This window comes from Apium graveolens, chromosome 7 (genome assembly GCF_009905375.1).
Source record: "Apium graveolens cultivar Ventura chromosome 7, ASM990537v1, whole genome shotgun sequence".
In the NCBI taxonomy this organism is placed as follows: domain Eukaryota; kingdom Viridiplantae; phylum Streptophyta; class Magnoliopsida; order Apiales; family Apiaceae; genus Apium; species Apium graveolens.
The window spans coordinates 86,500,653-86,514,508 of NC_133653.1; positions in this window are offsets into that span (position 1 = coordinate 86,500,653).

Here is a 13,856-nt window from a genome sequence, read left to right on the forward strand (position 1 = left end):
TAGAATACCACATGATAACCTCTGTCAGTGATTTGACTGATGCTCAGAAGATTATGCTTCAGTTCATCCACCAAAGCTACATTCTCTATTGCTACCTTTCCAATTCTCAAGTTGCCATATCCCAGAGTGTGTCCTACATTTCCATCTCCATAAGATACATCTGGGCCAGCCTTCTTCTCAAATTCTGACAACAGGGATTTATTTCCAGTCATATGTCCTGAACATCCACTATCCAAGACAAGTGTATTTTTCTTGTTACCCTACAATCAGAAGAATAATTAATTAGATGGATTTTTAAGGACCCACACTTGTTGGGCCCTCATTTTGGACAACTTAAGCCTTTATGTGTCAGGAGTACTTTTGACAGTTTTTTCTTTGTCAGGATTTGTCTTGTCAAAAGCAGATTTAGTAAAACCAACAGAATTAAGCACACACGCAACTTTATTAAACTTAGGCAAAGGTTCATAATAATTGTGATACAACTTGTGATAAGAACTACAAGTATAAATCGAATGCCAACTACCCTCACAATGAAAATAAGGATTTTGTGGTTTATAAAATATTGATCTACCCCTAACATCAGAATCAGGAATAGCATTTTTCATTTTCTTACTCCTCCTGCAATCAATAGCAAGATGATTACTATTTCCACATTTAAAATAAGTTTTTCTAGGAGCATAGGGAACAACCTTGTAATTTGAATCCTTATAAATACCTTGCTTACCATTCCTATTTCTTTTAGGAATTTTTATTTGAGGTTTGTCAGTAACCTCAGATATTTTCTTTTTCAACTGTCTTGCTGACAAAAGTCCTATGTTCTTTTCTTTCTTAACAGACTTAATGGTTTCATTGCTTTCCTTTCTTTGAGATTTATTACTTACCAGTTTTTCATGTGTACTGATGTTAAACCCTTTTCAAAGATGGATTTGGGTTCATCAGCTTTTGAAGAAATAAACTTAACAGGAGTTTTAAGGGAAATTTTATTTTCAGTGTCCACATCCTTAACTCCATCCTTATAGCCTAAGAATTCTTTCCAGTTTTTCTTTGAGATCATCTCATGAACCTTTTTTCCTGAATCAGTCCAGGCCTTAAGGGTTTTATTTTATTTTCTAAATCTGTTTCCAACATACTGTATCTAGCCTCAAGAATTTTCACTGTATGTTTAGCCTCATATTCTTTCTTCAAATCTTTCTGATTTATAAAGTCAGTGTAATAACCCCAATTTTTGGAAAATTTTGAAACCCGAATGAATAGTAACTTTTGCTGACAATGCTGATTAAGGAAAATTATCAGACCACGTTATATAGGAGTACTGTTATGGAAATTCTAAGATCGTATTAGTATTTCATAAGGTAAATGAGTGTATGTAAAGGTCATTAGAATTCGGATCCGGACACTTTATTTTTTTCCCGAAAATCCACCAGATACGGAAAGAATTGAGTATAAGGTAACAGAATAAAAAGGATTTAAATTCAAGGATTTTAAGAGAGGATCATAAAAGGAATATAATGTATTGAGAAAGGTTAAGAGAACCCAAGTAATAAGATCCCGGGTATGATCCCTCAAACAATAAACGAGAACGAAAGTTAAGCGAACCGTATAACAGATCAGCGGTCATTAGGCAAGCAATTAGGAGTTAATCAAGGAGGTTAGGGATGATGATGTCATCAAACCAACAAGAAGAAGACAAGTGTAACAAGATGACCTAAGCTTGATGACCTAAGCATGACAAGTGGGAAGGATTGGTTGGTTGATTGTGAGCCACACATTTTTCACCATGGTAAAAATTTAATTTATTTCCAAGACAAAAGGAAGCAACCAACCAACAAATATCATAACACAAATACAAATTGAAAGTTGACTTTCCCATTTCAAGAAGAAAGCTCTCGGCTAAAACAAACCCAGCAACTTCAAACTGTCATATCTCCTTCAATACTCACTCAAATGTTATGTTCTATAGCTCGTTGGAAAGTTATTGAGATGGCCTACAACTCTTGTTCACAAGTCTCTTCCAAATAAGCATGGTAAGACCCTCATTTTTATAGTTCTTTAAATCGGACTTTTAGAAACTTCAAAGCCTAACTTTGTGTTCTTGATTTCTTTGGAAAGATCAAGCTTGTAGGAGGCTCCATAAGGCTTCCTAGTAACTTTTCACCCTCCAAGAAAGGTATAAATCTTCACACCCTTTAGTAATAAGTTTGAATGTTGAAGTTTGGAGATGGTTTGGATGGATGACTAGTAATTTGAATGATAAGCATGATTCGAGCTTAATTGTTAAGTAGTTTAGTTAAATTTGGAGATGTTATAATATATAATTGGATTGAGATCCTTGAGCTTATTATGACTGAAATCAGTAGCATTGATGTGTATCTTGAGTTGTTGTTGATTGGTAGTTGGATTGATATGATTTGGAATGGTAAAAATTTGGAAAATCGCGTAAACATAGCCGTCGTAATGTCCGATATACTTTAGACTGTTTTTGCTCTTAACATCAGGACCCGAGAACTCCCTGTTAGGTTTTGACCATTGCCATGATTAGATAGTTCATGTTACGAGCTTCGTTTTGATATGTGGTTCGCTTAAATCCGATGTACGGTTTAGGAGAAACGACCGTTTTAAGTAACGACGTTTCGCGACCAAACCATTACCCCTCGCCTTACTTTGAAACCTTGGTTAAGGACTAATTGGGGTAAGAAACAATTATGTAAAGTGGATTAGGCAGTTGGTAAGGTACTCGCGAAAGAATCTCCTTAAAATCCTTAATGGTTAATTTATTAAAAATGGTGGAGCCGAGGGTACTCGAGCGACTTAAGTAAATCGTTAAGCGCGAAAGCGAACGTTAGGACTCTAAATGGTTAAAGTCTAGTTTCTTAAGCGACCGGGGTTTAATTCCGACTTATGTTGTTGTTCATAGGTTATCGGACCCACTCTAAGCTTAAGTCTATCCGGGAGCACTCAGGCAAGTTTTCTACCCGTTATACTGTTATTGTGATGTATATGTGTATGTGCATTATCTTGTGATAGATGCATGATTGTTATTAGCAAATTCTTGTGATATATTGGAGCATGTGATATGGTATATATGCATGTCTGTTTTGTAATCTTGATATATGTATATGTCGGTTCAAATGCTTATTAGTTGCATAATACCTATGCTAAAGCTAATCAGTAGTTGCGTATACCATTAGTATAGGGGACCCAAAGGTGAACCCTTTTCTAAAACCGGGAGTAGATGTTCCCGAGTATATGATATATATATATATATTGATATGGTTTTCAAAACTATTAATCGAATAAGGTTTATTCGATAACTTTATTTTATTAATGAATATTATTTTGAATATTCATTCGAGGACTTATGACTCCCTTTATTTTATTAATGAATATTATTTTGAATATTCATTCGAGGGCTTATGACTCCCTTTATTTTATTAATGAATATTATTTTGAATATTCATTCGAGGGCTTATGACTCCGTTTATTTTATTAATGAATATTATTTTGAATATTCATTCGAGGGCTTATGACTCCGCTTATTTTATTAAATAATATTCTTTATTTTGTTAAAGAATAATATTTCGATAATCAAACTTACTTTTGATTATTCAAATAAAGATAGTACTTTCGTATAAGTATATCTTTGGTTATTTAATATTCATTTCAAGTATGAGTTTTAACACTTCTACTTCGATTATTTTTATAGAGATTATCCTTTTTGGGAATATTATTTAAATAATAATATTCAGATATTTTCTAATATATCGGGACTGATTTACTTTATTAAATCAGCATTACTCCAAACATTCTTAAAAATGTTTTCGAGTTTTCAAAATGATTTTAAAAGTTAGAGCGGATCCCAAAACTCATTTTTATAGTTAAGATCTTCCTTTCGAAGGGGATTTAAATACTCGCTCAAAAATTGAGGGATCCGGCTCAATGGTGTATTTTACATTCGCAACGAGGTTGCTGTTTTGATAAATGAATTGATTACTTACCCAACGTTCGGGAAGTAAGTCCATCTATTGAGTCGGCATAAGCAACATGGGCTCAGTGGGCGTCCATGAAAGTGTAAGTGGCTCAGTGGGAGTCCATCAAATGCGTAAGTGGCTGAGTGGCAGTCCAGCATAAGGTCCTATTGCGACCAGGGTGATGACCAGTAGGGAATTCGTCCATCTACTAGTAGAAAAGGTTACTTATTGGTATCTTTGCCTGATCAGCAAGATATCAGGTTTATGCCAAGGTTTTCTCCTTTCCAAAATTCATTGGATATTGCAACTCTATTTATAATTTTCATAACAGAGGTTTTCAAGGAGTGTATGAAATGTATATGTATATAGGTGTATATATATCGGGACTTAATGAAGTATCTCGTAACTTCATTATTTATAATGATGTTCAAAGATTGAATCTATTCAAATCTTGTCTTGTAGTCTCATCTATGTGATGAACTTTTGAAACTAATTATAACTTGAACGGTGGTAGTTCAAGTAGTATTTGGAAAAGATATAAGTATATTGGAGTATCTTGTAACTTCATCTTTTAAACTTATATCTAGCAAATGATTATCTTATGCATGTCAAAGATTTTCAGAAAAACGTTGAGACAAGGTTAGATATATGAGATCACCTTGCAACGATAGTTTTATACAGTTATAAACCGGAACTCTGTGTATATTATGCATGGAAGAGGACTTCCAAGATTTTGAAAAGTATATATGTATATATACTGAATATTTTGCGACTTCATCGCATTAAGATATCAAACTTGGTCCATTTCTTTTGACCAAGACTTTCATGAGTACTATAAGAAGGCTCATATATTGTTAATCATTATACATATTATTTTGGTGGGCTTGCTGCTCACCCTTGCTTTCTTCTTTCATCACACAACAACAGATAGAAAAGATGAACATGACGAAGCTCCCAATTCGCGAGCGGATAGGAAACGTTCCGCAGTTTCCTATAGGCGTTGATGTCGCTGTAGCTGAGGTAGGAACTACCGATAGGCTAGGCTTTCAACTTTTGATGTACCAGACTTATGTATCTTTATCAATTGTAATAATGGCAAAGAAATGTAAATCTATTCAGAAACCCTTTTAAGGTGTAATGGCATATAATTTTGGAATAAAATGACTCGTGTTACTTTTAGATATTCATCTCTGAGACTATAACTTGTGGTGTGTGTGTTTATTGTGGGGTCACAGTACAGAGTAGTTGATTGTTTATTAAGACTGGGTGTTATTACGGGAAATGGAACTCGTGACAACCCGGATCCCCGACCCCGGATTTGGGGGTGTTACAGTCAGACTCTAACTGTTCATTCCTAGATTTCAGGATCTCAATTTCAGTAATAATTCTATCATTTTCTAGAGACTTATTCTTAAAATTACCATGCAGAGATTTAAGAATAGATTTCAATTCAGAAATATCTTCAGTATTAAAAGAGAAGAAGGAAGTTGGTACCTTAGATTCAGAAGAGGCAGGAGCATCAAAACTAGCCATCAGTGCATAGCATGTGTCTTCATTTTCAGAATCAGAGGAGTCCATCCAATTCTTGCTTGATGTGATCAGGGCTTTTTTCTTCCCTTTATCATGCTTTGTTTTCTTGCATTTTGTGGCAAAGTGACCAGGTTCATCATAGTTGTAGCACTTGATCTTTGTCCTGTCTACCTTTCCAGCTTTAGAGTCCTTTCCATCTTTTCTCCCAGTTGACTTCCTTTCACCTCCAGTAAACTTCTTCCTGAAGCTTCTGTTGTTCTTAGATTTCCTAAATTGCATCCTCCTGAAGCCCTTAACCAGCAATGCGGCCATTTGCATGACATCAGAATCTGTCATGTTCACATCAACTTCAGAATCAGTATCATCATTAGGATTTGATGATGAGTCATCAGTATCTGATTCTGGAAAATTGTTCTTCTTTCTTATAACTCCAATAGACTTTTCTTTTGAAGCTTTATCATTTACTTTCAAAGAAACAGAGTTCCCTTTGCTGCTTTTCCTCTCCTTCCTTTGTTGGACTTCCAAATCATGAGTTCTCAGCATGCCATAGACTTCATCCAGAGTAATTAATTCCAAATTATACTGAAGTCATATGATTGAAGTTCGAGTCTCCCATTCTTCACTTAAGGCTCTCAAAAACTTGGTGTTTGAATCCTCTCGATCATACACCTTTCCCACCAAAGACAGATTGTTGAGCAAGGTCAGAAATCTGTCATAGATGTCAGTGAGACTTTCGTAAGGCTTGGCCTTAAAGTGTTCATATTCTTGAATCAGAACAGCCCTTCTGTTCTTCTTGATGGTCATGGTTCCTTGACATTGAGTTTCAAGAGCATCCCAGATCTCTTTGGCAGTCTTGTAGGCTATCACCCTGTTTGACATCACAGAATCAAGACTATTATGCAAAATGTTTCTTACCTTTGTATCTTTCAGCACAACTACTTTCTCTTCTGGTGTCCACTCACTCTTCTCCTTTAGCTGATAGTGTTCAGCAACAGTAGGAGTTGCAGGCACCAGTTTTTTCGGCATATATGGTCCATCATTAATAACATCGAGATAATCTGGATTTGTAGCTTCGAGGTGCATGAGCTTCTTTACCTTCCATGTAGGATATTCAGTCTTTTTCAGAATGGGAATTTTAATACTTTCATACTTGTTCAGAGACATGTTTAGATCATTTCTGATTGTAAGTTTATCAGTGGGCTCTGATACAAATTGTTGCCCAGTGAAGATACAATTGTTTAAGGGGGGTTGGATACAATTGTATAAATATTTCGAACAAGTAATAAAATATAACAACTTTTTATATATCTTATAAAAACTGTTATAAAACTATCTCAAGAAATACTGATGTTCTTGAGAGCTGCTAGGTCAAATAATACTCGAGATCGATACACTAAGTGATAACCTAAATTGTGTTTATATATTACACAGCTATAACAAATCAATCTAAGATATGCATTATCAAAAACTAACTGAAACGGATACATATCTTCAACTGAATAGATAAAGTCCTATAACTCAGACGTAAAAGATATTTTCTCCATAATATAAGGAACATAACAAATCTTCTAAGTTGACTGTCTTCAAATAGTGATGACATCCAAATGCTGATGATGTGTCAAATCCTGACGACACATCAGATACTGATGACACCCGAACAACCAGATCCTGAGCTTCTTCTGATCATTGAGAATTCAATATGTAACAAGCTTTAACCTTCAATCCTGATGGAAAGAAAATTGGGTTTCTAGAGCTGGATGATCTATCTCTTGTAAGTTCAGAGTTACATAATCTCAGGGCTGCCATTTATCAGAATGATGAATCAACAGATGAATTGAAGGAACATAAACAGAGGATACAATGGTATTTGGATGTAAAAGAAGAAAATATGTTGAGGAAGTTTTTTGAAGATTTTCCAGACTGTGTTAGAGTTCAGAATGAAGAGTAAAGTCTTATATTCACTGAAGTAAGAAAGCATATGCTTACTTTATTTCTGCATTTAGATAGTTTTGACATCATCAATAGGAACTTGTACATATTGTCATAATGCACAAGTTGGGGGAGATTGTTTGATATAATTGGTGATGTCTGAACAGAAACTATCAGAAGTTCATATTAGGACTTATATCAGTATTTAATGAAGAGTGACATCATCAATACTTATATCGGTACTTGATGATCAGCAAATGATATCATCAAGATTTGTCACTTCAATAGATATTCGACGAGGAAAAGGAAAGCAAATATTCAAGGCAATGAAGGACTTTATCTTAGAAGCAATCATACATGGATAGGTTTCCTTATTGTAATAGAATAGGATTCCTTATTGATTGTATAGTTGTGCTCTATATAAAGCACATATTAGGTTCATGCTATAAGCATTGCTAATATTGTTATATCATTCGCATAACCTAGCAGCTCTCAAGGATATTTGTTCATCGTCACTCCTTATGGTGTACTACCTTTCGGGAACAAGCTTTCATTGAGCTTCTTGAAGTCCCAACGGTCGTTAGTCTTCTATAGATCATATTGATAACCGGCCCTCAGGGCCACGTATTTTTCTAGAGTTTCTTGATCTCCTCTTTTATTCTTCACAATCTTTCATTATATTACTTCTCTCACCCTCTTGGTGAACTTGTTCAGTGTCCCTCCCCAGATTGGTAACTCAATTTTATTTATTAGTTTACAACAATCGTCGACGTCCTCTTCGTGAAATGTTGAATACAAATTCTTGTTCCTCTTTTCAAGGTTGGTGCATAGTAGTTTCGGCCATCGACCATCTTCATCTTTCTCAATTTTTATCAAGATTCAGCTTCTTGGAGCATTAAAACATGTATATTTGGTGAACTTCAGTTCTCTATTGTTCTTTCCCGGGGGAGAGTCTGAGTTTTTGTCGGGAATATCTATCATTTACATCAAACTATTAATTCTCTTTTTGCTTCTAGTTGTTACCTTCATCACCTCTTATTGGAGGCCGAATTCTTATTCATGTTGTTTATTTTTATGTTGATATGCTTGCCTTCCCACTCTTGTGACTTGTGTATATTTTTCAGATGGGTGTTGGTCAATGACAACTTAAAGTTATCATCCAGGGCTCCTTGCTGGGCGATTCTTGACATTGCTTTTCTTTGAATTGGTCCAGGTCGTACAATGATTCTTTATATCCTCGTTTTATATTCATGGGAGATGCAGAACTCTTCTCATGCACCATCATTGAGTCATGCTCCTCGGGGTTCAAGAAAACTTGATGCACTTTATAAAATCATGCATCTGGTGTTGTAATAGAGAGTTTTTGAATGTCCTTACGTGGTTAACCGAATTACCAACTCCATCACACGCTCAAATGGGGTACCTTCAGCTTCCTTGAAATATAGGTATTCATAATTTCTCTCGTGGAGAGTTACATTAGATTATTCAGACCTTCAAGGGACATCATATCTTTGGGATCAACCCTTTGAATTTTCGTATTCTTTCTTCATGATAGGTCGTTCGGACCAACTATATTGGAGAATCGACCCTTGGGGCTCCAGGCCTTCCAATTTTTGCAAGTAGTCGAGTTTGTTGTTCCCTTTTCAGGTTTTTTTTCCTTCATTAAATCACGAGTTTGATGAGACAAAAATCCGCTCTTCATCATCCTAAGCTTTCAGTCCTTGAGACCCTCGAGGCTTGGGACATCCTCCTTTGGTCGGTCACTTGCTAGACATTACCTTCTTGGAGTGGCATCCTTATCACTTCATATTTCATCATCCTGGACTGGAATAATCACAAATATGGTCATTGACGGGTTTCAATCCTTGAATATAAGGGGGCGTATAGCCTTTGCATGATCGAAGTTGAATTCCGCTTCCTTGGTTATAATCTTTGAACCCATATCTCGGATCATCCAAGGTTCGGGAAAGGAGAATATTGGTAGAAAATAGTGACCCTTGAGGCATGCTAGAGCTAAGGTCTCAACTATCATATGAAATTACAAATTTGACCCTTAAACTTGAGAATTCTATCTTTTAAATTTAGAGATCTTCAATCGTTCCTTCGGGTTAAGATCGTATTTTTGCCTAACGCATCTCCAAACTTGTTAAATCTTGTTGATGTGCTCTTCATGAGCTCAAAATCTTTTTTGCAATGGTTTGAGGAATCATCCTTTTGCGCCCTCGAGACTGAGAACATATTCTGCAATGGACTTTTTGTTTGGTCGTCTTCTTCATGGCTCGGTCTCCTTATCAGATGGACGATCACTATCCTAGGTATTGGGATAAAAGAAATCGCAAACTCTTTTACGAATGGGGCTCAACCCTTGAAAATACCGATATTTGTATCCTTAGTGTGATTGACGCTGAAGTTTAATCTAATCAGGTGGGTTACCGTTCCTCCTAGATAAAAACATAATTTTTAACATGTGAAATACGATTGGGGATTCATCCATTGGTTTTCTGCTCCTTGGGTATCGGTCCCTTGAATCAGCGTTCGAGTCACAAGGAATCCCATAATTATAGGACCAACTTCTTGGTTTTGTGATTGATGGTTGTGGTACTTTAATGGTGGAAGCGATAACTTGAGTTGCGGCTGATAGATTTTGATTGATTTATAATTTTAGACCTTTTTGGGGTTTCCGGATGTGTGCTTCATGAGCACGAATCCTATTCTTTATGATTTGAAGATTTGTCCATTCACCTCTTCGGTGCTAAAAATGCCCTTTGACAATAGGTTCCTTGCTCGGCTACACCCTTTTTGGGGCGATCTCCTCTTCATATGAATAATCACTATCCTCGATATAGGGACCACATAAATCGTAACTTCTCCCTTGAACGAGGTTTATCCCTTACAAATAGCGAGGTTCCTACTCCTCATGTACTCGGAGTTGCGTTCCTCCTCAAAATTCTACATCCCATAAGGTGGATGATCATTTATCCTTGAGGGAAGCACACTTATTAACATCTGAAAATCGAGTGTTCATTAGTGAGAACATCATTTATAGTTTGGGACTCTTCCTTTAATTATGCATCCCTTGAGGCTGTAGACTATTATTTAGATCAGCCCTTTTAAAAATTACAAAATTAATAAATTGTTAGGCTTTCGGGACTCATTAATCAGACTTAAATCTTTGGACCATGATAGGTCTAATAAATGCAACATTGTTATGTCATTTGGGTTATTTTTAACCCATATCAATGTTGTATACCTATTTTCAGAAATTGCAGTTTGCATCCCTCATTTTTGAAGCCCGATACAAATAACACCCTCTTTACCTAATTTTGTTTATTGGGCAGGGAAAAAATAGGAATTTCAGCTTCAAAAATTAATTAACATATATTTTTTATGCCTTTCAATCTGTATTAAAAATTGAATTATATATATTTCATATTTTTGAATATTTGAGTCATCCTAATAATTTCAATTTCAATTTTTATTATATTGTGTTAATTCCAAAAATTTATTATTTCCCCAAAAGTAATTTTTAGAATATATGCTTAACATTACTTTTAATTGTATATTAAATTTTAGCATTAAATTCGTAGCATCACTTTTTTTTATTTAACGTTATTATTATATTAATGTATATTTAGGGGGATTCATTATCATATATATTTTAGTTTTTTTTAAAATTATAATTACAAAATTTATTTATATTTTATATTAAAATTTATGTTTTACCCCTCATTATTATTTTAGTTGTAAATGTCAAATGATTACATTTTACATACAATTTAAAAGTTAGCAGTATCAGACTGAAAATTTTGAAAATAGGTATATAATATCGATTTTGAGAAAAAAATAAGAGATGCGAAATACAATTCTCTTTTCTTAATTACTAACTATCTTTGTTAATAAGTTGACTTGCCTTTTTAAGGATATATGCGCATATATTTCTACGAAAAGCACTACAATTTAATTTATTTAACCTTAATACTCCTTAAATATGAACAAACATATATATGAAATGAAAAATTAAACAACATGCGTGCATAATAGAATAATGAGAGATACAAAAAATCAAGATAAGTCAGAAATACATGCAAACACATGTTCAAGTTACCAATATATATCTGCTAGATAAATTCATCCTTATTATATGCTAAACAACTCAATGAAATTCTAAACGGACTCTAGTCCGATTAAATTAGAATGGAAGTTTTCAAACAAAACTTAATAACATATGTATATGTGTTGGATAAGTTCGTCCTCATTATTTATCAAATAGCCTACTAAATTTCAGACAGGTTTTAGGCCCAAAAATTGGAATTGGAAGATTTTATACATGTAAATTAATTGGTGACCAGGAGATCTAACTCACACCCTTCAATTAGCTTTAATCTGACGACAAATGTTTTATTCATTTTTAAAATAAATTAAATATGAAAGGACGTCGAGGTCCAACATACATCAATTACAATTGTATTACATTTCAAAAATAAGTTGACTACAATTGTAAATATATTAGAATGTAATTATGAATCTTTATAGACAAGTTATAACATTTTAATACAACAATATCTAATAGAATTTGTTACAGTTTAATAAAGTACTAGTATTTTACCCGTGTTACGAACCTAATAATAATTTTTGATTCACCACGCATCCCCCTTGGTGATATGTGTTATATTGGTATCCACACGAATGCTTGAACTCAAGGATCAGATGTAACTAGCGCAAAATCATTTTCCTTTTACTCTCCATCTCTTCTCTTTTGGTGGTTAGGATTTTCTATAAAAGTCTTGTCACAAAAATCAGCCATAACAGATACTATATAGAGAGTAGAAAAAAAAATATAACTCTTTACAAGTTAGAAGTTAATCTAAATTTGAGTTTCCAATTTGTATTATAATTAAGTATTACTTTACTATTTAGCAACCGAATTTCATAATTAATTTTAGTAAATTTGAACATCCTTATTTCAAATTAATTAAGTCATTCTTAATTAATGTTATAAATAATTCAAAATACTTTAATTTAATATAAATCCGAATTTGAATTAAATAAAACTTCAAGTATTATTTGTGTGTGACCTTATAGGTTATTATTACGTTGGTAACGAATTTTAAATATAATTTAAAATCGTAAATAATAATCCTTATCTAATAATTCATCATACTTACCCAAGTAATAATAATTAAATTGGTAACTCGATTAAGTCTTTTGTAAATAATGTTCCATGTAATATATTATATTTAACCATATATTATAAATTAAACTAGAGGCATGCTATGCGTCATCTTCTTCATAATTTAATCCAAATTTTCTTGATCAATGAGTATGCTACCTTTTTCAAATCAACATTTGAGCATGCCATGCATTTCATAGTCTACCTCAAACAATAAGACAATAATATCAGTCATAAAATATAGGAGGATTAAATCACATCTTGATCATTCATATTTCTCATACGATTCATACTATATCCAATGTGCACTTTTATCATTACTCGGTCAAAGATAACCTTTGGTGAATCAAAATATATTAATTCTCGTATAAAAAAATATAATAAGTTCAAATCTAAGAATCGTTACATCATTATCACTATTAAAGTTACTTATGCACTTTGAACATATATAATTATCTCACGCAAACCAATCCAACACCATGTACTTTTACATGTGCTTGTATTTTTTACTTTATTATCACTATGCTTATGATCAAAGAAATGTGAACATCGCTCAACAAACAAATTAGTCTTAATGCATCATTATTGTCCTTTAATAATAGTACTATTCTTCTAATCTCATTTGTAAGTCACATACTTATAAGAAATGTATAATGCATATCATATTCTAAGGACATATATCAATCTAACATTTATATCACACTACATACAGAAATAATAAATTGATAAAAAATAATTGATAAAACATAATTATTAATGATCCAAATGTCTTTAACTGAAATAAAATAATGTTGTCTATAGGGTAGAAAAATTAACATGTGAATGAAACGAAAAAGATAATTAGTGATGTGACATGAAAATGAAGCACTATTAGGAGGATAATATTATATCTCATACATTATAATGAGTGGTTAATATTAAATCTATTAATTCGGGTTTAGTATGTCTTCTCATTAATATAAGAATATGTCTTTATTTATAATTTTTAAAAATCGAAATGATTAGCATCTTTAAATATTATTTTAAAATCAACTAAATATGTGAAGTAAATTTTATTATTATTATTAATATATAAAGTAAATATATAAGCATATACATAATTAAGTATTTTTTCAAACTTATGTATACATAAACTATTTTCACAATTGAACTTGTGCGATTTTCAACAAATTAAATAATATTTAACAATTTTGCTGAATATATATTTTTCCAAACTCTGACTCGATAACATATTAAATCGAAATTATCAAATTCGGACT